Source organism: Bos grunniens, chromosome 4 (genome assembly GCF_055505025.1).
Source record: "Bos grunniens cultivar Pamir isolate PY7600 chromosome 4, Bosgru_T2T1.0, whole genome shotgun sequence".
Classification (NCBI taxonomy): Eukaryota; Metazoa; Chordata; class Mammalia; order Artiodactyla; family Bovidae; genus Bos; species Bos grunniens.
The window spans coordinates 17,079,703-17,106,277 of NC_141168.1; the positions used below are offsets into that span (position 1 = coordinate 17,079,703).

The 26,575-nt window shown below is 48.7% G+C and overlaps 1 protein-coding gene and 1 long non-coding RNA gene across 12 annotated transcripts in view; one reads left to right on the forward strand and one right to left on the reverse strand.

The window, feature by feature from the left end:
* Window positions 1-26,575, forward strand: part of HIPK2 (homeodomain interacting protein kinase 2) — a 203,939-nt gene that overhangs the window by 110,150 nt on the left and 67,214 nt on the right. The gene's annotated exons all lie outside the window — the stretch shown is intronic.
* LOC147373706 (uncharacterized) lies at window positions 1,335-26,465 on the reverse strand. Its single transcript, XR_015162008.1, has 2 exons — window positions 11,395-26,465; window positions 1,335-2,699 (listed from the first exon to the last, which is right to left on the reverse strand). It is a non-coding gene; the product is annotated as an uncharacterized LOC147373706 (long non-coding RNA).

Sequence of the window (26,575 nt, forward strand, 5' to 3'; positions counted from 1 at the left end):
GCAGTCAGAGCTTCAGGGAAATGAAGCCCTCCTGCCCTAGACTGTATGTAAAGAGCCAGCTCCATATATATGAAATCTAGAAAAATGGTACTAATGAGCCTATTTGCAGGGCAGGAATAGAGATGCAGTTATAGATGCACAGATGTACAGAATGGACTTGTAGACACAGGGGGAAGGAGAGGGGATATGAACTGAGGGAGTAGTGTTGACATATATACACTGCCATGTGTAAAATAGGCAGCTAGACGGGAGCTGCCACACAGCACAGGGAGCGCAGCTCGGTGCTCTGTGACGACCTGGAGGGGTGCGATTGGCGGGGGGGAATATATGTATTCTTAGGGCTTCCCTGGTGGCTCAGCTGGTAAAGAATCTGCCTGCAATGTGAGAGACCTGGGTTCGATCCCTGGGTTGGGAAGATCCCCTGGAGGAGGGCATGGCAACCCACGCCAGTATTCTTACCTGGAGAATCCCCATGGACAGAGGAGCCTGGCAGGCTACATACAGCCCATGGGGTCGCAAAGGACACGACTGAGCAGCTAAGCGCACAGCACAGCACACAGCACACCTGGCTGATTGACGGTGTTCTGCAGCAGAGACCAACACAACATTGTGAAGCAATTATACTCCAATTTGAAAAAATAAAAACAAAAAAAGACAATCTGCAAAAAAAAGTCAGCTTCTCCCCTGGATACCTGGGGTGCTGCCTAGAAAGATGACAGTGACTCAGGTCATTTTCTGTCTCCTGTGGTTCAGGAGGAGAACCCTCCTTAAGAAAGACTGGCAATGCCTGACCTTCTGATACAAAATCATTAAGTATTTTAGCAACTTGCCAAGGTTCTGCCTGAAGAGGACTGCAGTAGCAGCTGGACTAGGGGGCACTTGGGATTGGGGATATACAGACCAAGGTCTTAGCTGCCTTTGAAGCATCTCCCAACTTTGATGTACCCATCAGAACTCCAATTCCCCCCTTCTCTTTACCCAAGATGAATTCTCTTATTAATAAATCTGTGCTTCCAAAGGCTCTCCCCCATCAAAACTTCTAGTATTTGGTTCCAGTAGTGTTAGCACCGGAGAAGGCAATGGCACCCCACTCCAGTACTCTTGCTTGGAAAATCCCATGGATGGAGGAGCCTGATAGGCTGCAGTCCTTGAGGTCTCGAAGAGTCAGACATGACTGAGCGACTTCACTTTCACCTTTCACTTTTATGCATTGGAGAAGGAAATGGCAACCCACTCCGGTGTTCTTGCCTGGAGAATCCCAGGGATGGCGGAGCCTGGCGGGCTGCTGTCTGTGGGGTCGCACAGAGTCGGACACGACTGAAGTGACTTAGCAGCAGCAGCAGCAGCAGTGTTAGCACTGTGGAGAAGGCAGTGGCACCCCACTCTAGTACTCTTGTCTGGAAAATCCCATGGATGGAGGAGCCTGGAAGGCTGTAGTCCATGGGGTTGCTGAGGGTCGGATATGACTGAGCGACTTCACTTTCACTCTTCACTTTCATGCATTGGAGAAGGAAATGGCAACCCACTCCAGTGTTCTTGCCTGGAGAATCCCAGGGATGGGGGAGCCTGGTAGGCTGCTATCTATGGGGTCGCACGGAGTTGGACACGACTGAAGTGACTTAGCAGCAGCAGCAGCAGCAGTATTGGCACTGAGATAGTTTCTAAGAAGAAAATTTTGATTTTGCCTCCCCATTTCTCATGGAAATTGTTCCATGAAAATAACTCAGTGGGGTTGAAAATTCTTGGCTCACTGGCCCTTAATAGCTTGGTCATATCTATAACACAACATTGAATTATTGAGTGAGAGAATTATTGACACTCCATTGATCTTTACCCCAATATATAAGGTAACCAAGTAGGAATTATTCTTACCGTCTCAGAGTTGAGACAACTTAGGCTCATAACAATTAAGAGACTTAACCAGGAACAGGTGTAGAACCCAGGTCTCCTGATCCCTGATCCAGAACTTTTAAAGGGAATCTAGAAGAATGGTGGCCAGGTGCATGGTGTGAGGCAAAATAAGACAAGTTGTGTTTCAGTAAGCACCTAATATGTAAGACTAGGGGCAGAGGCATGGGTGTCCAGGAAAAGATGTCGTGGTTTTTCATCAAGAAGCTTAAAGCTTACTTGGAAGGATCAAACTGCTACACCTAGAAAGAATTAGCCTTAATGAAGGTGAGTGAAGGGAAAGAAGAGAGTTCTGGAATGTACCAATAAAGTCTCTGGGGGAAGAACTAGAACTGAATGTTGGGCAGAGATAGGACTGCATAATCAGAGACCGGGGGACTGGGAGCGGAAATGGGGAGTTCGTGTTTAATGCGGACAGAGTTTCAGTTTAGGAAGGTGCAAAATTCAGGAGACAGATCATAGTGAGACTTGCACAACAATGTGAGCATACTTAGTGCTACTGAACTGTACAGTTAAAATAGTACCTTTTATATTATGTGACTTTACCACAAACACACAAAAAAACACTTTTTTTAAAAGAGCTAGCAAGCAGGGCCTTCTGGCCAGGGGTCGTTTGGGTGCCGGCAGAATGTGCAGGAACTGTCCAATCTAGAGATGAGGAGCTAAAGGTGAGGTCACAAGCTCCACAGAGGTCAGGCTGAAGAGTTTGGACTAGTAAACTGAAGAACTGAGTAGATGAGTCTGAAGGCACACTGGGGTCATCCCAAGTCTGTAAACAGCGGGATCGTGACCTGCAAAGACAAAGCAAACGGTATCTAACAGAGAGGTCTCCAGGCTGGTGTGATGCCTCCTGTGAGAGGCAGTGAGCAAGGGGGCACAGAGAGCAGTCTGGGGCTCCTGGGGGGAAGAGCCTGGGTGAGGCTAATAAAGAGCCTTGAGCTGGACTCTGAAGATGTTTACGATTTGAATAGGAGATGGAGAAGGCGCTTCAGGTGAAGGTGACACAGAAAAGTAAGGAGTAAGAAGGGAAGATACGGTCTTGAAAGAAGTTATTAAACAGAAACAGGATGGGATAAAAAGATGGGAATGGCTGCTCAGGGGCTGGGAGGCAATTAGAACTTGGATTGCATGGGGTAGCAAATTGGAGGAAGGAAGTTGGTATGATGAAAGCCGTTCTGGGAAAACAAGCCTGGCAGAGTCTTAGACAGGATTGGAAGGGAGAAAGATTAGAGGCAGAGAAACCAACCAGGAGACTCTGTCAGAAATCTGGGTTAAGCCCCTGGGAGTCATGGCCCCGAGAGGGAAGAGGAAAAGGTGACTCCAAAACAAAGAAATCAGAAACTTGGGATTTCAGGGAAGATGCCATGGGCAGATACGACTTGAGGGCCCTAATTTTGAAGATTAAAAAATAATGGTTCTACTGGGATAAAATGGGGTGATATGGGAAAGGAACCCCATTTTGAAAGGGGAAGGCGATAGTTCCATTTGGGGCACCCAAGTAAAGATACTCCCATCTTTGAGACTATGGGCCTAGAGGTGGAGGAGCTGGGACTGACGTCTGACGGCCGATGCTGGACAGTGAACCACAGTGAACGAGTGCCGCTGGGGGCTGGGGGTCCAGAGTAAGGAAGAGGAGGCAGAAAGGAAAGACAAGAATGACAGGAGGAAGTGGAGAGCCAGGGAAGCACATTTACACATCTGAATGGATTTTGAAAGTGGTCCAGTGGTTAAGAATCTGCCTTCCAGTTTGCGAGACGTGGGTTCGATTCCTGCTTGGGGAACTAAGATCCCACATGCCTCAGGGCAAAATAAGCTACAACTACTGAATCTGCTCGCTAAGTCCAAGCACCACAATGAAGACGCAGTGCAGCACCCCCCAAAATAGAATGAGTTGAAGATTATCTGCTATCAAAGAGAGGGGAGGATCTTCCCTTGTGGCGCAGTGGATAAGAATCCGCCTGCCAATGCAGGGGACACAGGTTCGATCCCTGGTCCGGGAAGATCCCACATGCTGCAGAGCAGCTAAGCCCATGTGCCGCAACTACAGAGCCCGCACTCTAGAGCCCAACAGAGCAACTACGGAGTCCGTGTGCTGCAACTGCTGAAGCCCCGAGAGCCTGTTCTCCACAAGAGAAGCCCCCGCAATGGGAAGCCCACACACTGCAACGAAGAGCAGCCCCCTGCTCACCACAACTAGAGAAATAGCCTTCGAAAAGCAGCAAAGACCCACTGTAGCCAAAACTACATTAATAAAACTTTAGAGAGAAAGAGTGGGGAGGCTAAGGATGGGAACTGAGAAGGCCAGTGGGTCTGCACAGAAGGAGGTTGTGTTGCTATAAGAGCAGTTTTCCTAGTGGCCGGGGGGCTCCCGGTGCGGGGGGCGGGGGGGGTCCCCACCCACCTGAAATGATGTGCTGGGCTCCAGACTCCCTCCCCCTGGCCTTCTCAGCTCTGACTGCTTCTCTGGGGGCCTAGCAGGAGAGGGCTCTTTCTTTCAAATCTTAGTCACAAGTAATTAATAGTTATGTTTCTAAACTACAGATCTAATCACACATCTTAAGTTGGACGGGTGAGTTACATGGGCAGTGGCGGAAGGTCTGAGGAGAAGGGGAGCCCACCAATCAGAGGGGGCATATGGCGGCCAACACTGCTTTAAAAGGAAGAAGGAGGGACTTCCCTAGTGGTCCGGTGGTAAAGAATCCGCCTTCCAATGTAGAGGATGCAGGTTCGATCCCTAGTTGGGGAACTAGGATCCCACACACCGCAGGGCAACTGAACCTGTGCACAGCAAGAGAAGATCACAGGCTGCAAGAGACCCAGCACAGCCAAAAATAAAAATTAAAAAAAAAAAAAAGGACGAAGGAGAGAAGAGAAAGGAGAAAAGAAAGAGGAAGTGAGCACATCCGAACCCAAAGCAAAGGCCTTGCAGCGGGGAATGAGCAGCGGCTACAGAGGGAGGCAGCCGGCACTGCTGGCCCCTCCTTCCTGCATCTCCAGGAACCCAGGGCCGGCCACTGCAACTAACGGCTTAACTCATGATACACCTTCCCTTCGTTCCAAAGGGAAGATCGATGTCTGCTTCTCTATCACCACTTGCTTCATCTGCTCTTGCTTTGTTTGCCTTCTCAGTACTTCTGCCTGCTGTTGCCCTGGTCTGCGTTTATTGCGACGATGCTCCCTTGACTAAACGTGGTTACTGACAACTGACGTTAACTCTGCACCTTGTTGGCACCTGGAGTTCAGCCACTGGCTCACAGACCGCAGCTCTGGCTGAGGACCCTCACCCCCAGGGATTCTTCCTGATCCTGCGCATTCCTCCATGGTCATAACAGCCCTCACGCTAATGCGTGGTCTTCCATCGCTCTGCGCCCCCCTGCCTGTGTAATTGCATGTGATCAGAAGGAAGGCGGAACTGAATCCTAGAGCCATGGTGTTGGCGAGGACTTGAGAAATCACCCCATCCAGCCTCCCACTCACGAGGAATCCCTGCAACAGCTTTTGTTTAACTTATTAAATAAATAGCTTTTCTCTCGATTTAAGCTGTTCCCAAAATAAATATTGGGTGGGCGATCCAAGGAGAGGTTTGAGAGTTGATATTACCAAGAATATCAAGACGAGCTCACTTTTTGAGAAATCAGAACTTGGCTGATTGTTAAGAATCCTCATCATGCTTGGCTACCACGCCCTCCATGGAGCCTGCACTGATGTATCATGGGGGGCCTAGGGGATCAGATGACAGGTCAGTGAAACCCCGTCCACAAGAGGGCCACTCCCTCCTAAATGTGCGAGGCAGCTCCTAAGATGTGTTTCAAGTGACGTTTACCTTGAAGAGCCACTCAGGCAGCAGCCACTTCTCTGTGTGCCCCATACCATTAAGGCCACTTGAACATGGTTCTGTCGGGTCTCTGCACCATTAGGACGCTGTTTTGCTTCTGTGTCATCCAACACACTAGGCTGCACATACACAGAACTGTTTCATGTTACTAAGGACCAAGTCTTTGGGACCAGGTGAGTGTGGTTTGCTTCCCCCCAACACACACACAACATCTGGGAAGGAAGAAACATTGAACAAGTGGAAAAGCTTTGCTAACATGACGGAAAACTTGGCATCATCTATCATGTCCTGGGCTGTGCCCCCTGAGGCTGTGTGGCTCACTTCCTTTCTCACTTCTCACCTCTCAGTGGCATCGCCAACAGGACATGAAGGCCTCCTTCCAAGGCCCGTGTGTCAGGCCTTTACAGTATATGGCCCCGGTGTTGCTGTTTGGTTGCTCAGTCTTGTCCGACTCTTTGTGACCCCATGGACTGCAGCACACCAGGCTTCCCTGTCCTTCACTGTCTCCCAGAGTTTGTTCAAACTCATCATATCCATTGAGTCGGAGATGGCCATCCAACCATCTCATCCTCTGTCACTCTTTTCCTCCTGCCCTCGATCTTTCCCAGCATCAAGGTCTTTTGCAATGAGTCGGTTCTTTGCATCAGGTGGCCAAAGTAGTGGAGCTTCAACTTCAGCATCACTCCTTCCAGTGAATATTCAGGGTTGATTTCCTTTAGGATTGACTGGTTTGATCTCCTTAATGTCTAAGGGACTCTCCAGCTCCAGAGTTTGAAAGCATCAGTTCTTCAGCACTCAGCCTTCTTTATGGTGTGGGAGGTGTGGTTTGTCCCATGAAGTCTCTAACCCCACCATCTACTTTACAACATTTAATAATCTCCAGTGCCATCTTCTCCAGTTACTCATGGTTAGAGACAAACCCCCTCGTGTCTGTACTTTCTGAGTAAAGGAATCAAAGAACAGCTCATTATCTGACCTCAGGACCAGCGCACCGGAAATGCAGGGTTAGTGCTTGCTGCCCTGGGTCATAGGTCCTGGTGTCCCTTCCTTGTTCCCCTGGACACTCCTGTGTTTTCCTGCCTCTGCGCCTTCACTTACAGTTTTCCCGTCTGCAGGCCCTCTCCCCTCTTGGGACCCTCTAAAGTCAGCTGAAAGTCTACCACTTCTAGTGTGTTAGTCGCTCAGTCGTGTCTGATTCTTTGTGACCCCTTGGACTGAAGCCCACCAGGCTCCTCTGCCCATGGAATTCTCCAGGCAAGAACACTGGGGTGGGTAGCCACTACCATGCCTAGTGGTCACAGTAAATCCTACCTGCTGGTGTTCTTCCCAGCCTGGATCAAGTCACTGAAGTCCACTAGAGTGTAAGCCCCAGGAGGGCAGAGACGCCCCATTTTTGTTCATTCCCAAATACTCAGCACCAGGACAGAATTGATGCTTGATAAGTATTGTTGAATGAAAGACAGCGATTACTGTCTGTAAACTTAGTGGCCATCTGAGGTATATCCCTTCTGTCCATGTCCACCAGCTGCTAAGCTTCTTGAGAACAGAAACCATGACTTTGTATCACCCTCTAGCAGAGTCTGGAACACCCGAGGAGCTCCATAAATACTGGTGATCACATTTACGACATCGTTCCCTGAGCGTGGGGTGGGCTCGGGGATGGGGAGGGAGGCAGAGTGTCTTTCTCGTGCTCTTATAAAAACCACCTTGAGCAGCTTTTTAAGGAAGCCCAAGGGCCCCTGACCTCCCACTCAGCACTTGACTGTTTAGAAAGGATGGTCTTAAGAGCATGACATTGTTAATACTGCATTCCTCCTCTATAAATTTTCAAAGGACTGTATAGAAATTGTTCAGGAATCAAGTTATCCAGGGATTGGTTAGTTAATTCCTGAGTAAGCCACTCTGAAAACTGATTTTAATCCTATTTCAAATGGAAAGTTGGGAGAGGGCCAAAAAAGGGTATATTATTGTATCTTGTAGGAGAGACGAATCCAGAGGATATTCACTGAGTTATGGCGCCAGAGCCTTCCTTTCTTCTGTTATTGTGAATTATTGTGCTCGTCGAAAGCCAGGTCAGCAAAGTGAGACTCCGGCATCCCACTTCCTCTCAGCTGAGGTCTTCTGTAATGGAGACCTTCATAAACAAACACTGCATACACTTCACGTGGGATCCTTCTAAACTTCACGCTGTTTAATGTAAAGTGTAATCATTATTGTACATTCCTTCTACGTTCTAAAGTGTCCCTGGCTTCTGGGGTAGCTGCTGATGAAACATTTTTTGTTTAATAAAAGATAACTAGCTTTCTACCACTCAAAAAAGTCTTCAGTATATAAGCTAAAAGCAGTCATTTTGCTTAGCTCCTCCATTCGTCCTTCCTCTTGCCTCTTTCCTGTGGGTGGCAAGCTCACATGCCTGTAGGGCCAGGCGGGTAAAATCATCGAGCTGCGAGGGCACAGCGGGAGACACACCTGTATGCCACATAAGGGGGCAGAGCTCCCCAGCCCAGGCTAATTGCTGCCAAGCACAGACCTGTAGCCCTGAGTTGCCGGAGCCTCGGAATTTCAAGAGAAGCCAGAAATCCAGATTTTTAAGAAAGACCACTTGATTTCTAAATGTTAACAACTAATTCAAAAAGGATTTTTAACCCTTTGCAGGCCAAACCATTTATGTGTCTGTGTCACACGCTTCCTACGGGGTAGCAGTTTGCAACCTTTATTCTGTCTTTCAGGCATTCCTGCCTCTGGGCACTTGAAAGTTCTCCTTGGTCATTGGTTTCATTGTACCACCTACTTTTTTAAGAGGTTGATCACTGACATCCAGAGTGTGTATGCCCACAGAGAAGGGACTAGGAGGAGCGTCTAGTACAGCTATGGGCACCAGGCAGATGCTCAGCTAAGGCTTGTCTCAAGAACAAGTCTCAAGCTTCTTTTGCATAATCCCTCCTCTCTTAGAAGTCTGGTCACATGTGGGTTTTAGTTACCCATCATTGCATAACGTATGACCTCAAAATTCATTGACTTAAAACAATAATATATATGTATTATCTCACAGTATCTGCAGGCCAGGAATTTGAGAGCAACCTGGCTGGACAGTTCTGCTCCAGTTCTCTCACAGGGTTGCAGTCAGCTTCTCAAGGGGGAGCTGCAGTCATCCGAGGACTTGGCCTGGGCTAGAGGATCTTCCTCAGTGGCTCTTTGTCCTGGCTGGTGCCAAGCTGGTGCAGGCGGTTGGCAGGAGGCCTCAGTTTCTTGCTGTGTGGGCCTCTGCCTAGAACTGCTTGAGCATCCTCACAACATGGCCACCGGCTTCTCACAGAGTGATCCATCCAAGAGAGAGCGGGGTAGCAGATGCAACGTCTTTTATAACCTAGTCTCAGCAGTCACGTTGTTTCTGCAGTATCCTGTGTGGGAGGATTCAGTGTGGGAGGGGATTCACTATTGAATATGACGAGGTGAGCGTCTAGGAGCCATCTTGGAGGCTCCTAGATGCTGTGTGTCACAGCTGTGCTTACAGTAGTCAGTAAATCCTTTTAGTTTATTTTGATTGCACTGGGTCTTCATTGCTGCTCACTGGCTTTCTCTAAGTGTAGCAAATGGGGGCTGCTCTTTGCTGTCTCGTTTCAGTGACTTCTCTTGTGAAGCCTGGGCTCCAGTAGTTTCAGCATGTGGGCTTAGCTGTTCCACAGCGTGTGAAATCGTCCCAGGTGGGGGTTGAACTGTGTCCCCGGCTTTAGCAGGCAGATTCTTATCCAGTGTACCATTAGGGAAGTTCAGTAGTCAGTAAATCCTTTTTAAACAGATGATCATTGAGAGTAGTTTAAAAAAAAAAAAAACCTAAAGGAATAACATTTATGCCCTAGTGATTTATCCCTAATATTCATCTCATTTACTATTGTGTTATGGAGATGAACCTCAGGAATTAAATACCCTATTTTCATATCCAGTCTTAAAACTGTCATCTCCAAATGTGTCAAAAAGCACTTTTCAAAAGTAGATTTAAAAATTCTACCTGTATCACCTCTCACAGTGATAGACTCAGGTATACTGTTTGCTCTTCAGGGAAGGGCTTTCAGTTACTGCTTCCCTCTGTCTGCTTCACGGGGTTTCCCTGTTCTCATATTCTCTGGATTGTCTGAGATGACACTTCTCTAGTGAGCCTAATGTTTTTTAAAGATTTGAAAGAAAAATCCCGAAGAAGTAGTGTCCTGAGCCAAGGATGGTACCCGCTTTGGTATATTAATATCATTTGTGAAGACTAATAGCCCCCAGAGACTTCCTGGAGCCCTCTGAATTGGTAGGAGAGGGGGGCCAGTTTTCAGAAGGTCAGAAGTTCATGCCACTGTATCTATTTCGGGTATCCCCTGTGCCAGTCCCCATCCCAGCTCCAGCAGCAGGACGGAGTGGGAGCTGCTGCCTGCTTCAAACATAGACACACAAAACACACACACACACACCACATACATCACTCAGGCTGCACCTCGCAGACATACAGACCCAACACAACACGCACGCGCACGCGCGCAGCCTCAGACTGCACCCTGCCTTTGCCTCCTTTAAGACCACTCTAAATACTCATTTTAACCACATTTCGCCTCAATAAAAATGTTCAGGGGAAGGAAACGTGCCCCACCGTGATTTCCCCTAGGAAAATCCCTGCTGGTAGCTAGTGCTTATTTGTTCAATAAACAAAACCTTAGACTGGGAATTGAAGGTCAACACCAGGCAAAACCACACGAGTGTGCCTTGCGCTGTGCTCTGGGGCCAGCGAGTCTGCGTGCGCACCCGGGTGGTGAGGGGGGCGCGGGGCGGGGTGGGGGTGGGGGGACCGCCTCGCCCCGCCCACTCCACCTTAGCCCTGGTCACCGAGAAGGGCATAGGTGGATGGAAATGAAATGCATAATTCATAAGGCCCGTAGTGTTGTGTGATCTGTGGAAGGGGAGTGGTAATTACAGAACTGAGAAAGGAGGCTGCAGGCGTGTAAGTAACCTTTCTAGGTTACAGGCTGCTGTGATAGATGGCCCTCATTGTTCTATTCCTGACCTTTTTCTGAACTTCCCTTTAGAAGAACAGAGGAAATACACTTCTGCCTTTTCCCATATTGTTTGTGAATAATACCTTCAGATGCCAGCTTTGAGCGTGTTTGTGTTCTTGCGTTTGGGGGTTTTGCTTTCCTTGTCCCCTCCCCAACTCCGGCCCCAGGCTTTGCTGCTTCCCATAGTAAAATTTAGTCCCTAATTAGTTCATCCCAGTATTAATGGTAAATACAGAGGCTACACAAATATTTGTCCATATTGAACACAGTACTGGGAAAGAAAAACACCCACGTAGCATCGTTTTCCCACCTCTGCCCCCTGCCTTTCCCTCCCAAAATTGCCTCCCTCAGGCAGGCAGGACAGGCCTGAAAATGGTGCTAAGGATAATGCAGATGGGCCGGTGACAAAGGTGTGGGATGTGGCTGTGGCCTCTCAGTAGGGATGATGGAACCGATGACAGACCTTCAGCCCCACCTTGCAAAATGGAGTCATTTTCACCAGATGTTAGGTGCACCTAGGAATGAAACTCACATTTAAACTGCTGATGCAATTGCAGAGAAAATAAAAAACATAACCAGGCTAGGGAACATGCGCCGTATTTCTTTTATCAGCCTTACCTCTACGCAACCCCAAGTCCTCGGTGTTGTACATGCCACACTTCCTCCAGCGGTATTGATTTCCTGGTCTGAACGGTGAGTCCCCAGTGATGGCCCTGTGATCGTCTGAAGCCTGTCAGCCTCTGTAAAGTCAGGGGACCCCAGAAGAGACAGGAAGGAAGACATCTGTTTGATTTTTCACACAAGTTAGCATCGTTAAAGAGTCAGGCAGAATTGTTCCACTTAGCCACCAATTTGAATCTAGAGTTGAATCTTTGGGGGTATTTGGGGTTGTTTTGTTCCTTGAAAAACAAACTCTTTTTGAGCCTGAATGAAAAGGAACTAGACAGTTTCGTCAGAGGCTTTCAACGAGGAGTCAGAATTTGATTGGTTAATGCTGATTGAACACCTGTTGTGTGCAGAGCACCACCAGGCTGCTCTCTGGCGGCTTAGCACTTCCTTAGGAAGCAAACATAGGCTCTGTCTTCTCAAGGAACTTTTGATCTCGTGCGGAAAGCCAGGACAAGCCTAAATGTACACATACAAAGACCTGCTTACATAACTGACACTCTACAGAGGCGAGGGTGACAAGCTCGGTTACTTTAAATGATTTTTCAAAACTTCGTACCAATGATGACTACCATTCTTTCAAACATTCATTTAATTGCTTGTGGTTTCTTTTTTTTTCAGTTGTATCTTTTAAAATCTCCCTAGCTGCCTCCTCTCTTCTCATCTCCATTTGTTATTTCTTTCCTCCATTCCAGATAAATAGTTTCTTCTCTTCACCTACCATTCCTCCATATCTTTTAAAGATACACACTTCCTAGGTCAAGCCTCTTCCATTAGAAATGAAGGATTTCTCCATGGAAATCCCCATTATCAGAGAAGTACCAGACAGGGCTCACTTGTTCTCTATCCCTTCTCTTGCCTGGCACATAAACACATGCATGTGCGTGCTCAGTCATGTCCAACTCTTTGCGACCCTATGGACTATAACCCGCCAGGCTCCTCTGTCCATGGGATTCTCCAGGCAAGCATACAGGAGTGGATTGCCATTTCCTCCTCCAGAGGATCTTCCTGACCCAGCGATCGAACCCGCATCTCCTGCATTGCAGGCAGATTCTTTGCTGCCTGAGCCATCAGGGAAGCCACACATCATCTATGATGCATAAACAACAAATAGTAAGAAGTCCCTGTGTTTACTTCTTCCCCAGAAAATGGCTTTCGTCAGCAAGCATCTGTGTATTGAACATTGACTACATCCTGCAGGGTTTGTGGTAGGAAAAGGAGACTGAGACCTCTGCCTCTCCCAACCCGTGAGTGTGGTGCGTGGCCACCCGTATATGTGGAGGACTCACCCCCACAGCACTTAGGCCGGGTTTGCAGGGATAAATAACAGACGCCCACTGCCTCGAGATGCTTTCTGTCCAGCTGAGGAGCCGCTGGTAGATTTTTCTCATTTTAAGAAATTTATCAGGGCAGCGATGAATAAAAGACTGGAACTGGCAGATGTGTTGTGGGGACACAGACTCAGAGAGCGCCTTGGTCAGGACAGAATTCTAGAAGAGGCAGGATTCGAGTTGGAAGCCTTGATGGCCAGAGGAGGGCTTTCCATAGAGGCAAACTGGAGGTGCGGCTGGGGGTGGGGAGCGAGGGCGGTTGGAAGGGATGCTGGGCGTGCTTCCAGGGCCTCGTCCTGACCACCCTGATGAGTCTGGATGGTTCTGCCCTGTCGCCTCTTGTGCCCCCACCAGGTAGATCCCCCCCTCCCTCTCAAGTCCATCTTCCTTTCCTTTTCCTCCACCTCCTGAGCCCCAGCCGACTGATGTGCAATGCCCTATTTCTGCACTTGGGTTAGTCCACTCAGCTGGAGTGGGGTTCGGTGCTCCAAGGAACAAGATGAACATTTTAATCTCTTTTGCTGAAGGCTGCTCCATTCCAAAGGCAAGATCCAAGAGTCCCAGCTCTTGGATTACAAAGAGGCCCCATTGTTCGGATGAGAAAAACAAGTTTCTGGACAGATGAGCAGTGGTGTTCTCATCTGGGGGGACAGCCTGCTCCCCTTCCACCGGCAGAAGTGTCTTCCAGGTTCTCGTCTGCAGCGTGCTGTAGGTCTGTCACGGTGACGTCCCTGGCTGTCCCCGGTGGCCTCCGTCCCTCTATCCTGCAGCAGTCGAAGGATGGGGGCCCTTTCAGAGCATGCATCGGCCCCTGCACTCCGGCAGCCCCTCATGTCAGCTGCAAAAAGCCATCTTTGTTTTTCCTCCATGACCCAAGCGAGCACAAGAAAGCAAACTGGAGCTCTGTTTTGTTTCCAGTTCCTCTAGGAAAAGTTGAATATTAGGTTTTCCCTCGATCAGCTGCCTTTGGCTGGAGACCTGGGATTTATGCCCACTCTCTCGTCCTAACTCCCGTCGGAACAAACAACCAGCCGCCACGGGGGCCGCATCTTTGCCCTGACCAGGGCAGGTCTGAGCAGACCGTGGTTTAAGTCCCCTCTGCAGCATGTCCTGCAGTAGAATTGAGTGAAGAATGGTGCCTCCATTCTCCTCTGCCCATCTGGTCTCCTGGCAGAGCCAGCCTCATCCACCTGGCTCTTCTTCCTCCACGCACCTGTCCACGTGCAGACAGGACACTTCCTACACTCTGTGGACCAGAACCTGCTCCATCCGCCAGGGTGGCCACTGGCTTTAGTTGAAAACTTGCTTAGGTAGCGTATCTGCTAGCCTTGGCCCTTCTTTCTCTATAATTCTCTACCGACAGCGCAATAGCAGGAGGGAGGCCTTGTCTGAGGATGGAAGTATCCCCATGGCTACAGGGAAGGTCACCCTCCAGCATGTGTTCAACATCCTTACTCAGCGGGCTCCTCTCCATATCTCAGGTTTCAGCTCCAGCTCTCGATTGGTATGTCTCCAATCGGTGACACTGAATGCATCTCCCTTTCAAAGAAGGAGCAGGTTTATCGCCAGGCCCTGTATTCCTCACCCCCATCCATCAGCCATAAAGACCGCCTCCTGATTTAGCACTGTGAGCCACAGAGTCAGCTGGTGCCATAAGAAGGGAAATAACCCAAGGACGAGCCTTGACTTTGGTACCGTTCACTTGCCAAGAGCTGGGCATCAGGGGGCCCCACGCAGTACAGCATACTGGCTCTCCAGCCTCGTGCTGGTTCAGTCCAGCCCTGAGAAGCATTTCTGAGAACTCACTACGGGCCAGTGGAAGCTAAGTGTTAACCAATGAAAACTTTTCCACCGAAATCAATAATTTCTTATAAGTAATAGTACCTTCTTAGTGTGCTTTTATTTGGGATAGAGGCTGTTGAGCTGTTGCTGAATCATGTCCAAGTCTTTGCGACCCCATGAACTGCAGCACGCCAGGCTCCCCCGTCCTTCACTATCTCCCAACATTTGCTCAAATTCATGTCCGTTGAGTCGGTGATGCTATCTAACCATCTCCTCCTCTGCTGCCCCCTTCTCCTTTTGCCTTCAATCTTTCCCAGCATCAGGGTCTTTTCCAATGAATCAGTCTTCACATCAGGTGGCCAAAGTATTGGAGCTTCAGCATCAGTCCTTCCAGTGAATATTCATGGTTGATTCCCTTTAGGATTGACTGGTTTGATCTCCTTGCTGTCCAGAGAACTCTCAAGAGTCTTCTCCGGCACCCTGGTTTGAAGGCATCAATGGCTGAGCCTTGAGTTAACTCACTCAAAGGTGTGAAGGAGACCCCTCCTTTCTTCCAGGCCTGCCATCCCACTTCCACCCCATTGGGGGTGACACATAACCACTCTGAATAAAGTGGAGGGGCTGCATCTGCCATGGGTATGGAACTCAAATTCCAAATTCCCTCCCAGCGCAGAGAAAAGAGGAGTGGCCTCAGGAAGCGAAGGGTGACAGCCGGTGACAGTGCCTCATGGGTGAGGCCTTCTTGGCATCAGCTGACTTTCCAGGGAAGCTCGAAATGCAGTTTCAACCCTCAGTTTCAGTCAGCAGACTAGCAACAAAGCAGAAGAAACAGTCAACCAGCAGAACTAAAAAGGACATCCGAGGTTTTGTCTTCTTTCTCCCCCTCAGCCAGCTGCCCTGGGCTTTGCGCTGCACGCCTGCCCCTGTGAGCCAGGACTCTGGTCTGGTCCTCCTGTTAAGGACCTGATTCCTGGAGGCGTGGGGGCCACACTACAAGATGCACACACTCCTGTACAGGCCACGTGTCACCACCTCATACAGAGAGGGGTTGGTATGTGGGAGGGGCTTGGTGATGCCCACCGCGTCTCTCCACCCGGCTGTGAGTGATGCCGGGTGATGCTTTCTGATAAGTCACAGCGCCATTATGTTTTTGCTCTATGCACATCTTTTTACATGTGTTGTTATTCACAATCAACCAAAGCCTTTTTTAACTTTATAAAAGAACCTGGAGCCGTACGTGTGTAAAAAGAATCTCTAGGTGTAGTTCAGTTCAGTTCAGTCATTCAGTCGTGTCTGACTCTGCCACTCCATGGATGCAGCACGCCAGGCTTCCCTGTCCATCACCAACTCCCAGAGTTTCCTCAAACTCCCATTGACTCAGTGATGCCATCCAACCATCTCATCCTATGTAGACCCCTTCTCAATCTTTCCCAGCATCAGGGTCTTTTCCAGTGAGTCAGTTCTTTGCATCAAATGGCCAAAGTACTGGAGCTTCAGCATCAGTCCTTTCAATGAATACTCAGGACTGATTTCCTTTACGATTGACTGGTTTTGGTCTCCTTGCAGTCCAAGAGTCTTCTCCAACACCACAGTTCAAAAGCATCCATTCTTTGGTGCTCAGCCTTCTTCATGGTCCAACTCACATCCATACATGACTACTGGAAAAACCATAGCTTTGACTAGACAGATCTTTGTCAGCAAAGTACTGTCTCTGCTTTTTAATACGCTTTCTAGGCTTGTCATAGCTTTTCTTGCAAGGAGCAAGCATCTTTTAATTTCATGGCTGCAGTCACCATCTGCAGTGATTTTGGAGCCCAAGAAAATAGTCTGTCATTGTTTCCCCATCTATTTGCCATGAAGTGATGGGACCGGATGTAGACGTGCCGAAATCTGAGATTCCGTTTCCCTGGCCAACAGGTGCTTCCACAGACATTTACTGAGCATGTACTTTCGCCAAAAGTATGAGCATAAAGTCTGGTAATGTTATCGTCCCATGGGGTGTTGGACGGCAAGAGCAGGCTTTCTCCAGCATCCCCTGACTTCATGATAACAAGCCCTAGAGACCTGGGAGATACAGGACCACCGGGTGTGGGGTGGGCTGAGTAGACACAGTGCGTGATACATGTCAAGAGGATAAGGAATTCTAGGACAGGGTCCATGTTTTCAAAATGACCCATTATGAGGTCTAAGTCATTCTTCCCAGGACCATTTCTTAAAGTGATTTACAAAGAATTAGAGGCTAACGTCAGTATATCCTCTAGATATCTGGGAACCAGTTTCCTAATTATACCAATATTGTTAGAAGCCTTTGGAGATTATAGTTATTGAGTTCCAGATCCAACCTTTTCTTCTGGTAGATAAGCAAGAAGGTTAGATTTTAGTGCTGAACTTTGCAGAGTTGAAGCAGAGCTGGGAACCAAGGGTCAGCACAGGGGTGGGGAATGGGAGGGTGGAGATGTGTGTGTGTGTGTGTGTGTGTGTGTGTGTGTGTGTGCACGCGCGCGTATATTTAGTGTACACCGGGTAAGACTTCCTCAGAGTCAAAATGTTCATTGCCAATACAAATCCAAAAAAACTTCCGCTCTGATTCTAACATTGTCCTGAAATGGTTGGTTGACTCAAGGAAACGCACTTCCTTCGGGAGACTGTCCAAGTATGGCGTTAGAATGACGTCACCAGCACAGTCAAACCCTGATTATATATAATCAACTTTCCAGGTGGATGTGATGCTTTGTTCTGATGTCTTGAGCATTTCTGTTCGTGAGAACTGGAGGTGCTCAATTATAGCAGCGTCACCAGTGAGGATCTTGAATCCTCATAGCACACACACAGTTTTATGGCTGTCAGCAGTGGCCCCGAGAAAGAACTTCTAGAACCCCTCTGAAACAATTTTCGTTGCATATGTAACATCAATCTGGGACCACCACAGGCACCAGTTGGGTATATTTGCTGGCTTCCCTTCTGGAGTCAGAGCCTTGTCACTGTCAGAGGACAGCGTCCTCCTCGTCGTACAGCAGATTTTCTTACAGAAGAAAATCTCTTCTGTGGAGGGTGTGTGGAGCTCTTAGGACACACAGCGTTTGGTTAGACCAGTCTCCTTATCACCTTGGCTCAGGGCAGGCTCACACAATGAGCGGGCTCCTGGTCAACCTCACCCTGTGATTTGTTCCTGAAGCTCTGTCTCTGAGTCACTTTGCCTTTCACCCATTTGTCAAGCACCTCAAAGACGGAGCTGCTTCTTTACTATCTCCAGTTTGCCAAGGAAGCTGTATCTTCTTCAAAATCGAACCCCAGGTTGACTTTGGATTAGCCAAGCCTCAGTTGCTATCTCCACTTGGACCTTTCTGGGTCCCCCTGACATGGTACGAACCCATCTTCTAGAAATACTGCCCCGAGGCACTCCCCAGCATTCACCTTTCAGGTTGTCCTCTGTGAAAATCCTTTGGGCTTTGGGGTCCAATTTCCCTAAAATAGCCTCCTCCGAGTCCTCAGATTTCTGCCCCTCCTAGGGTCCTGTGTTGCCTTGATATAATCCTTTGCCTCCCAGTCCAGGTCACCAACTCAAATAGTGCCTCTGAGCGGGTGTCAGCCTTTCCAAGTCTCCTTATTTTTGCGGCGGAAACATAAGATTTAACAACCCATCTGAAACACAATTTTACATTTTGATTGCTTCTGCCCCAGCCATACTGAGGTTACTTTCAATCTACATATATTTGTGGGAACAGGCTTTTTCACTGCAGTTCAATTCAAGTACACCTTATAATACCAGTGATTATAAAATACCATGGACTAACAGAGTGTCTTGCTTCCAGAGAGTTCAAACTGCTTTATAATTCTACCAAACGTAATTTATCTTCATAAGCTGCTGCAGAGACAAGGAAAAAAGCAAGATTAATAATCACATTTTATAGATGGTGAAATAAAAACCTGGAGAAATTGAGTAACATTTTTCCAGAAATGCACAGTCCTTCCTGTGCTCTCTGATTAGTGTTGCAGATTTATTGCCCGAGTTGGGAGTGGCCGTGAACCTTGCACTTATGTTATTAGTGTGGGTGATGGAGACATGAACTTGGCCGGGGAGGTTGGGTGAGGAAGGGCTTGTACTGTGAAAGGTGATGCAGGGTTAAGGTCATGCTCTCCAGTAGGAAGAAGTTAAAGAGCATCCCTTTAACTTCTTTAAAGTTAAAGGGGGTTGTGAATGGGCAGTTTTCTTTCTAAAGCTAAATGACAGGGACTTCGTTGTTGGTTATATTAATCTTTGTACCTTTTTCGTAAAGATAAATGAAAAAACTCTTTAATGGTTATGTTTTAATATATTTAAATAGTTTTCCTAATGTTTAAATTTATAAGGAAGAAAATGGACCTTTAAGATGAAGAAAGGGGGACTTCGCTGGTGGTCCATTGGTTAAGAATCTGCCTGCCAATGCAGAGCACATGTGTTTGATCCCTGGTCTGGGAGGATTCCACATGCCATGGGGCAACTGAGCCCTTGTGCCGCAACTCCTGAGCCCATGCTCTAGAGCCTGTGAGCCACAGCTGTTGAAGCCCATGTGTCTAGAGCCTGTGCTCTGCAATGGGGGAAGCCACTGCAATACGAAGCGCCCACACCGCAACTAGAGAGTAGCCCCTGCCTGCTGCAACTAGAGAGAAGCGCGTGCAGCAGTGAAGACCAAGCGCAACCAAAAAGTAAATAACAGTAATAAAACTTTTTAAATGAGGAAAAGGGATGCTTTTTATCTAATTGCCGTCACATGGCCTTAGACACATTGTACATAATACATAAGTGATGTACTATCTGTTGACTGCTTTCTCTGGGCCAGGCCCTGTGCTAGGTGCTCTGATGATGCTGTTTCATTTTATCCTCCTACCAACGTCAGGAAATTGGTATACAGCCACAACCTGATGGCACTGTGAACTTGGGGTCCTGAGTGTTTCCACTCAACTCAGGTGGTATCCACGCCTCTGTTGGAGGTCATTCCCCCATAGGGTCACAACATTCTGCACGTGATCTGGGAATGCCTCACCAGCTACATGTACTGTCAGGAGAGCAACTAGAGTGAAATATCAAAGCTTAATCTCTGGTGTGTTGAAAATGACAGTTGTCTGTTCTCTTTCTGTAGAAAGATAGAATTTTCCATGTCTTGCTGTGGAAATGTTGGAAAGGAACAATCTCTCTTTCTTAGGTGCAAATTTTGTCTGACACTTCATGTGTGTTTCAAGTATTTCTGATGTCCCAAAATAGCAGTGAGGAGCCTCTGTAAGAGGATTCCATGGGCTGGTAAGTGAAGGTTGAGTCCCTGACAAAGCCTGGGCGGTTCTGAGCCCAGAGGGGAAAGGCCATGTCCCAAGCTGTCAGTCCTACCCACTAGGGACCCAAACCGAGCCCAGAAACAGCCCCCATGCAAGAAACCGGGACGTGATCTTTTTTCTTTTTTTCTTTTTTTAAAGCATGTAAACTTTGAAATAGAAAGGCCAAGTAGTCTGCCTCTTGTCATATAGGCAGTGTTGCCAAGGAGATGGCACCAGCTTCAGGGAAAACTGGTGCCTGCTGAGGGTGTGGGGTTGAAACAGAAGGGTTTATTCCTTCTTCAGAGGTGTGGTGAGCACCTGGGCGCTCCATGTGTCTGTGCTAGACGCCAGAGGTGCAGCCAGAGGCCAGGGATGGACATGTACTCACCCCGCCCTGTGCCTGGAGGCCACTTCGCCCGATCACCTCTCCCAAGAAGCCCCCCAGGCTTTGCCTCGCCTGCGTGTGCTGGGCGCCGGTTGTGTGTTGGCTGCAGGCCCATTGTTGCCTCTGACTAGACAGTGAACTCCTGGAGGAACCGCAGGGTCTGGTTTCTGATCATCAGCACCCAGCACAGTGCCTGGCACATAGGAGATGCTTAGGAAAATGGCAGTTGAGTTATTCTGCTAAGTGACTAAATAAGGGGCGCTAAACTCTGTCTTAGGATAACCCCTGCTAATAATGGTTTCTTCACTGAAGAATAAATACACCTTAGCAACCATCGAATATGCTTCAGGTGCACTGAACAAAAAGAAACCAATTTTAGACTTGACTTTGAACATCGAGGAGTTTGGAGCCTTACAGACCATTGGAGCAGGGACTAGGCATCTGCCCGATCATAGCAGAGGGGTCTTCAGTTCCCCAGGGATTACTGAGAGGCCAGATAAAGAAGTACCTTCCTGACCTGAGGGTTCATGTTGAGCAGATTTTTATGAAGCATCTTCTGTGTACCAGTGGCTCAAAACATAGAAACACAGGCCCTGCCCTTGATATAGTAGAGGGCAAACACCCAGACATATATATACAGCAGTTGTTGTTCAGTCGCTCGGTCGTGTCTGACTCTTTGTAACTCCACGGACTGCAGCACACCAGGCTTCCCTGTCCTTCTCCATCTCCCGGAGTTTGCTCAAACTCATGTCCATTGAGTTGCTGATGCCATCCAACCATCTCATCCTCTGTTGTCCCCTTCTCCTGTCTTCAATCTTTCCCAGCATCAGGATCTTTTCCAATGAGTCAGTTCTTCGCATCAGGTTGGTCAAAGGATTGGAGCTTCAGCTTCAGCATCAGTCCTTCAGGTGGTCAGTTAATATTTATTGGACCGATCTGGTGGCTCATGTCTGTATGTTCACCACACAGTCCACCAGCACCGAGAGCAAGGTGTGTTTGAGTGAGGAAGGGGCGGGGAAGGACAGGCTGTCTCAGAAATGTGACCAAAGTGTCATGTGTGCAGACAAGAGGACACAGCCTTTGAATGGGGGACAGTTTCAGAGTAAATTGGAAACGGTTGAAACCAAAGGCAGGGGACGAGTAGGGGTTTACAAGAGAGGGCTGGACCACAGAGGGCTCCAGCAAGCCCACAGTGTGGAGCTGAGTGGATGATGGCTTCTAAAGGAAGAGGGAAGAGATGGGCCTTATCAGCCCTGCCCGTTCACATGCACGGAAGCCTGCTCTTCCCTGGGTGAAAGGCTCGCGCCTGGGCTCTCATTCCTTCATGAAGATTCGCCCCTTCCACCCTCCTTTGTTTGCAAGCCTTAGAACTTTCCATCTGAATCACATATTTTAGCACTTTTCTTATATTTAATAAAGGTTTATTCCATCTACAAATCCTTACTGATTGGCTCCTAAATGCCAGACCCTGTGCTGCCCTCTTGGACGTAGTAGAGGAGACAGACGGTGAGGAGGTTATTGGGAAAGTGCTGTAAAGTGACATTTACGGCACCAGAGATGGAGACTGACTGGTGTCGAGGGACGCCTGTCGGCGGCGGTGACAATTAAGCGCAGGTTTGAAGGATGAGTGAGAAGGAAGCCGCCACCTGAGAACCAGCGGAGAAAGCATTTGACGCCGAAGCTACAGCTCCGCAGGAAGGCTCAGGAAACTGGTTAGGCTGGGGCTCACTGAGCGAGAGTGGACTGGGTGACAGTGCCCGGCGGGGGAGGGACTGAGATTTCCTTCTCAGGGTGGCAGGGAGCCTGGGAAGGACTTCGAGCGGAGGGCCTGTGACCTGTTGAGCTGGTAGAGAGTGGACTGGAGGAAGCAGTGATGGATGGAAAGATAGGAAGGCCCAGGTGAGGTGGTCAGGGCCAGGGCGGTGGCAGCAGAAGCGGAGGATCTGGGGCCAGTTGAGCTGCTTCGGAGCTGCCGTTATTGCATGGCAAGGATGTGGAGGGAGAGAGAGGAATCAGCGATCAATCCCAGGTTTCCACCATGAGTAATGGGGCGCTGTGGGGGGTGGGGGTGCGACAGGAATTCCATTTAGTGAAACAGAGGACAGAGGGAGGAATTATTTGGGGTGGGAGGGTGCAGAGGAGCAGAGTTCCCTTTTAAAGACAAGTTGAGGTGATTGAGAGATATTCCAACGGAGATGTCAGGCCATCAGAAACATAAAGCTGGAGCCGAGAAAAGTCCAAGATGGAGACAGACTTTTGGAAATACACAAAATGGGATTTACACCACTAAGAGTGGACACAATGACCGTTGCACTTTCCCAGCGTGCAGAGACGAGTACCACAAAATACATGACTCAGAATAACAGAGCCTTGTCCTCTCTCAGTTCTGGAAGCTAGACATCCAAAACCAAGGTGTCGACAGGGCGATGCTCCCTCTGAACCCTCCAGGGAGGGGCCTTCTTGCCTCTTCTAGCTTCTGCTGGCTCCTTGGCTTGTGACAGCATCACTCCAGTCTCCGCCTCCATCTTCACATGGCCATCTTCCCTCTGTGTCTGTGTCCAAATCTCCCCCTTCTTCCGAGGACACTGGTCATACTGGATGAAGGATACACCCTGCTCCAGGATGACGTCATCATAACTGATGACATCTGTAGTCACCCCATTCCCAAAGAAGGGCACACGTTGAGCTACCGAAGATTAGTACTTCAGCATGACTTTGGGACACAGTTCAACCCCATAAGAATTACCTAGAAAAACAATGAAATGAAAGAAGAGAAGGGGTCCTGGGGCTTTGCCATGGGCAGCACTTGGACAGAGGAGGACAAGCCGTGAGCAACAGAGCAGAACGAATGCAGGAGCACGTAGTGTCGTGCGGACCAAGATTGCCTGTTTCAAGACTGGATGGAACGATCAACTGTGTGGAAGAAACATGACTCTCAGGCTCCAGAGCTGAGAAACTGACCAGTGGACGCGACGTGGTCCCTGCTGGCCTCGACAAGCTCCACGCTTGAGTGGAGCGGAGGGGCAAGTCCAGCGAGAGGAGGGAGGGAAGATGCGAGAGACAGAGCGTTGGAAGCTGCCGGAGATGACTCTTCAGAGATTTGGCTTTGGAAGGAGAACAGAGAACTAGGGCAACAGCTGCAGGGAGCTGAAGGGATTAGGAGAGGTTTGGTTTTGGCATGTTTTGTTCTTGCGCTCTGTTTTATTGTTTTTAGATGGGAGACACTGGAGGAGAGTGTGCGCTTGGATTAGGTCTGTGTGTGTGTGTGTACTGTGAGACACTGGAGGAGAGTGTGCGCTTGGATTAGGTCTGTGTGTGTGTGTGTGTGTGTACTGTGAGACACTGGAGGAGAGTGTGCACTTGGATTAGGTCTGTGTGTGTGTGTGTACTGTGTATGTTTTTGTGCTCGACTTCAGTTGTCACCTGTGCTTTGGTGTCGCCTCCCCAGCGACCCGTTGGGGACAGGGCTGCACCTTCTGTTTCTTTTGTCTCCCAGCTGCCCTGCCTGATGCCCATGCATTTGCTCACTAGGATCACAGCAAAAGAAATCCTCTGCCGTATATATCGCGACGCCAGGAATTGCTGTCATTCCGTTTTCTGATGGGCTAAACCATTTTTTTAAATATTTACTTACTATTTATCTGGCTGTGCTGGGTCTTAGTTGAGGCATGAGAACTCGTAGTTGCAGCATGTGGGATATTACTTCCTCAACCAGGGATCGAACCTGAGCCCCCTGTATAAGGACCTCGGCGTCTTAACCACTGGACCACCAGGGAAGTCCCCAACTAAATGATTTTCACAGATCCCATACCTGTAACGTGAGTCTGCTGTTTCTCGCCCAAGAACATCACTGGCATGCCCTTTGCATGACAGTCTTACCTGTTGGATTCTGCTGGGCAGATCATCAGGGAACAGAATCTGAGAAATGGGTTTCCAGGGGTTCCCAGCAGTCTGCTTAAGGGCATGAAAAAGTGAAAGTGAAAGTTAGTCACACAGTCGTGTCCCAGTCTTTGCGATCCCATGGACTGTAGCCCACCAGGCTCCTCTGTCCTTGGAATTCTCCAGGCAAGAGTACTGGGACATGAGGGCCAGTTAATTAACCTGATAGGAAGGACAGCCTCATGGTCAAGTCCAGAGATGGCCACACAGAACCAGAGCAGCCTGTTCCTAAGACCCGAGTGTCCAGGCTGCAACGGGCAAAGGGACAGGTCACAAGAACGGGAGACAGAGGTGCTGAGATGCCTGATTCTGAGCCAGCAGCAGCTGCCACAGGAGGGGCTTCTCAAGACCAGAGCAGGGACCTCCCCAAGGAGAGGCCCGAGTCTCCACGTGAGAGGATGCAGGTAGACACGTCTGACTCTCGAAGAGAGAGGGCAGAAAGCAAAGCAGGTTCTGCCACATGTGTAACAAGAGCATGTTGTTTTCACTATCATGTTCTTTTGAGATACGCCCTTCTTTTCAAAAAGATGTGTTGTTTTTGTTTTTGTTTTAAATAAACCGAAACCACCGCGGAAGAGATGGCATTGCTGGAAGCAACCTGCGGTAGTCTCATCAGTTCCACCTAATGATGTGTGGCTCTGGAAGCCCTGGTGTGCGGGGGCCCCGCTGGACACAGTGACCTAGGCCAGGTCGAAGGTCCCTGACCCGGGGCAGTCCAGCACTGACGCCTCCCCAGGGCATCCGTCCCGGAGGGCAAGAGCCATCCCCCACGTCCACATGAACCGTCAGCAGCTAGGCTGGGAGGAGACAAAGACCAAAGACAGAGCGAAGTGCCAGGCGCAACACTGGAGCTGAAGACACCCAGCAGCGAGGGGACGGGGACAGGGGAGACCCCTTAAGTAACAGCTCGCTCCCCGGCCCTCCGCAGCAATCCCCTCCTTCCAAGCCCACGGAGACCCAACCGAGGCCTCGCCACCCAGACCACAGTCTTGGTGCTCTAGAAGCATCAACAGTAGTGCTGCCTCTCCAGCTCCAAGGAAGGGAAGAGACTCCTTTTTACAGCTGAAAAATCAAAAGACTTGATAGCAAGACCTTTTGGTTCATATTTGCTTTTTCAGAACCATTATGTAGAGAAAAAAAACCAGCAATGAGAGCCAGTTTAAAGGAACAGGCAGGGAGATGCTTTGTGCAGGGAAAATTCAGCTCGAAGTTCCAACAAGTGGAGGTGCTCCTGGCATCCCCTCCCTCCCTCCTCTCCTGCTGGCTGGGCAAAGATAACCCAGATAGAGAAAAGTCTCCCAGCTCCCGGGCTCCCTCTCCAGGCTGCTAAAAAGGTGGAGTTGCATCTTCCTGGATCACTTCATCAAGGGGACCATTGATAGACAAAACAGAAGTTGGGCCCATGCATCAGCAGAATGCCTTGAGCCACGTTTAAAAAAAAAAAAAAATCATAAATTGAGTTCATATCTCATGCTCTGAACGTGGTTTTCTCCAAAATGTACCCCTAGCAATCATGACCAATTCCTAGAAAAGCGGAGCTACTCTGTGGTCTTTGGTTTTGATTACCAAGTACATGTGAAATTTTCTCTTTGAGTTTAGGTGATTTCCTTTAGAAGTTCCAGCAGGTAACCAGGTTTATCATGTGAAGGAATATAGTTTCTAAAGTTAGGAAAGGGTTTATAATGGAATTCTGATTAACACCTGAACTAGGTACTATAATTGTCATAATAGAGAATTCTTTAGAAGGTAATGAAAAAAAAAAAAAAAAAAACTAGTGTTTCCTTGGAAAAGTGTGATACAAACCCCTAAAAAGGGATTGTTGGCATAAACAGATACTGGATTTAATCCCATTCGGAGTGGAGGCAACTTGTTTTATATATGACTGAAAATAAAATACCTGTACTTCAGAATTCCTTTGTAAAAACTGGGCATCCTTGGGACTTCCCTGGTAACCCAGTGGTTAAGACTCGGAGCTTCCACTGAATGTTCAGGGTGCAGGTTTGATCCCTGATCAGGGAACTAAGATCCTGCATGCCACTCAGCAAAAAAAATTTTTTAAACCTGGGCATTCTCTAAAGGTTGGTTTCCTGGATTTTCAGCTACAAAAGATAATTCTTGAGTATCTGAAAGGCATTGATTAGCTCGTCTGGCTGGAGTGTGATGGTAATGAAGCAGTAGCTGTGGTTCCCTCTGGGTCTGCTCTACAACCTCAGACCTACCGTGCATCTCAGCCAGTCATCCAGCCAGGCTCCCTACTGATGGGAGGACCAAGCCAAAGGATGCAGGGATCATTGCAACCCAGCTCAAGAACAGCAGGACCTTGAGTAACAGTAGCTTGGATTTGAAAGACTGGATTTTTTTTTTTTTTTTTTTGTAGAAGTCATACAGAAATAGCTTCCTGCCTTTC